Raw genomic sequence first — 3,186 nt, 5'->3', positions numbered from 1 at the left:
AGCCCCCAACGAGGAGCCCTCCGGACTTCACAGAAATTCACTGCACCAAACTTATGGTGTTTGGATATAGGTTGCATATCAGTTCCATCAGGGTTTTTGACTCAAGGTCGAGAAATCGCATTTAGCCTTTGCCCCCCAAATCTGTATTATGGACTTGTATATCTATACCTAGAATATTGTATAATAGCATGGGAAATACACTGCTTACTCTACAGAAAAGAGCAATACGGTATATGTTCAAAATACCAATTAGAAACTCATGTAGAGATTTAATTAGAGAAAATAAAATTATGACCATATATTTCCTATATATTTATAAAGTAATTGAATATGTACTAAAACACCGTAAATTAGATAAAAATTCGACCTTCCATCACCACAACACACGTCAAAAAGAGAACTTCCACATGCAAGCATACAGACTTGCTCTTTCAGACAAATCACGGTAACGGTATCAATTGTTTTATGATTTCTCCTAACACAAAGACTAATTACACCCTGTAACACGATTTTTGTTCCTGTGTAGTGAGTGTTATTTTCTAAAGGTTTCTGACTGGAAACCATAGAAAATGCCTATTATTCCCCTCAAACTTTGTTTTTGTGACCAGGACAGTGTTATTTTTTAATTTTACCTGTTTTCAATGAGAAAATATACGAATTCGTGTTTTGCATTTACATAAAAAAAAGACAAACACACATACATCAAAAGTGACATATATTTGCACTCTAGTTGTGAACAAAATTATTGCAAAAGATTTAAAAATGACTTGTTTTTCGGGATTTACGATTATACTGTACATTACTTTCACGAATCAGCCCCCAAATATAGTCTCCCATTATGTTCTCGTTATACTGGCCTTGGTAACGATGTTCGAAGTCCAATATATCTTGATGGAAACACTCGCCTTGCTCCTCCGAGTACGCTTCCATGTTATCCTTAAATGTATGAAGGTGAGCATCGAGGACATGAATTTTCAGGGACATCCTGTATCCCATTTTGCCGTAGTTCTTCACCAGAGTCTCAACTAGTTCCACATAGCTCTCGGACTTATGATTGCCCAAAAAGCCCTTAACCATTAAGACAAAGCTGTTCCAAGAAGCTTTTTCATTCTCACTGAGCTTCTTGGGAAATTATTTGCATGTCAAAGCTTCTTTATCTGTGGGCCGACGAAGAACCGGCTTTGATCTTTGCATCAGACAACTTAGGAATGAAGTCTTGAAGGTACTTGAAGGCTTCTGACTCCTTATATAAAGCTTTTACAAATTGTCAGGCCCAATTTAATATGGAGTGGAGGCATTAGCACCTTGTGGGGGTCTACCAGTGGCTCCCACTTGACGTTTTTTTCCCACAGAGAACTCAGTCCTCTGTGGCCAGTACCTCGTCTTGTAGTGCGTTTTGGTGTGTCTGCTGTCCCATAGGCAAAGATAACAAGGACACTTGGTAAAACCGCCTTGGAGACCCATTAGAAATCCTACGATTTTGAAGTCTCCGATGACTTCCCACCCATACTCATCAAATTTCAAGGTATCTAGCAATCGCTTTATGCTGTTGTAATCCTCTTTGAGGTGGACTGAGTGAGCTAGTGGAAGAGACGGGTATGTATTTCCATTATGAAGAAGCACGGCTTTAAGACTTCTGGACGAGCTGTCAATAAAGAGGCGCCACTCATTTGGACTGATGTCAATTCCAATTCCTTCAAACAGACCGGTCACATTGTGGCAGAAGCAGAGTCCATCTTGACTTATGAAAAAGCTGGAAAAACTTTGATGACGCTTCCTCTGATCTGTTATTTGCACACTTTCATCTAATAAATTCCACTGCTTAAGCCTGGATGTCAAGAGTTCTGCATTGGACTTGGCGAGACCAAGATCACTTATTAAGTCATTAAGATCTTTTTGATTGGGGTAGTACGGGTTTCTCTCCTCAGCTCGAAAATTGTAATTATCAAGATCAATGTCTTCCTCACTCTCTGACTTACTACTTTCGTCTGAAGAGGGCAGCTTTTTCTCTGGAGGAGTGGGCACAGGAAACTCAGGGCAATGGACGAAGGTATATCCGGATATATAATAGCTTGCTCATTCTTTCCAGCCCGACGTTTGGAAGGATTCACAATGCAAAAGTAGCAATTACTTGAGTGGTCAGTGGGTTCCCGCCAAATTCTTGGGATAGCGAACTTCATGGCTCTCTTTTCTCCTCTGTACCATCCTGCCAAAGACAAAAGACAAAAATAAACTAATGTGTATTTTCACAACACATTTCACATATGAGATATGTAGATATATATTTAATATGCACAAAATTATATACTTTTATTAACTTTGTCAATCAGGTGTACAACTGCACCAAACCCTTGTGACTTAGGTACACTACTATTGGATAGGTGCACAAGCAACTTACAAAACAGGATGTACAATTCAACATTAATGTGGGTAAAAATAAAGTATATAGCAGTTTATTAAATTTTAAACATGTAAGGTGTTAGTAAAAGTAATTTTTCAAAATACATTTGAAATAAACAAAAAATTCTAGGCCTCTTCAAGAAAACCCTAAATATTTAATATATAATTGAAATTATTAAGATTTTACATTTTAATTTTCGTCTTACCTTCCAGACTTTTTTTGCAGTTCTCGCAGGTGAAATGAGGTGCCCAGGTTTTGTCTTGTTCCCCTACAGACATGCCGAAATATGATCTGTATGCTTCACACATTTTAGCAGATGCTTTCACAGAGTACTTATTTCCTCTTCTCTTGATAAAATGGCCACAGACATAACAAAATTCGTCTGCCATATACTTGCAGCCTCTTGATGCCATGTAAACGTGTATCTAATTAGGCAGCTGGGACGACTATGAAGCGCTTCAAAGTGCACGATTTGCACTGTTCTTGCTGGCAGAATGCCAAGACCTGTCCATTTGAGTTATAGAGGAGACCAGTATATTGCTACAGCGCGCAATATGACACGTTATTTATCTTCTTTATTCGTAATGAGAAAAAACGTGTACTGGAAAAGGGTAAATCTCAAAACATCATTGTCCTGGCTACAAAAACAAAGTTTATGAGGAATAATAGCCATTTTCTATACTTTTGGAACACAAGGAATTAGGAAATAACAATTATTACCCAGGAACAGAAAAAAGATATTTTTTTGTTACATTGTGTTATCGTAGGATTTTGGAAATCATTGT

The sequence above is a fragment of the Lepisma saccharinum genome, chromosome 1 (genome assembly GCF_977018435.1).
Source record: "Lepisma saccharinum chromosome 1, izLepSacc3.1, whole genome shotgun sequence".
Lineage (NCBI taxonomy): Eukaryota > Metazoa > Arthropoda > Insecta > Zygentoma > Lepismatidae > Lepisma > Lepisma saccharinum.
This window is presented reverse-complemented; position numbering follows the sequence as displayed.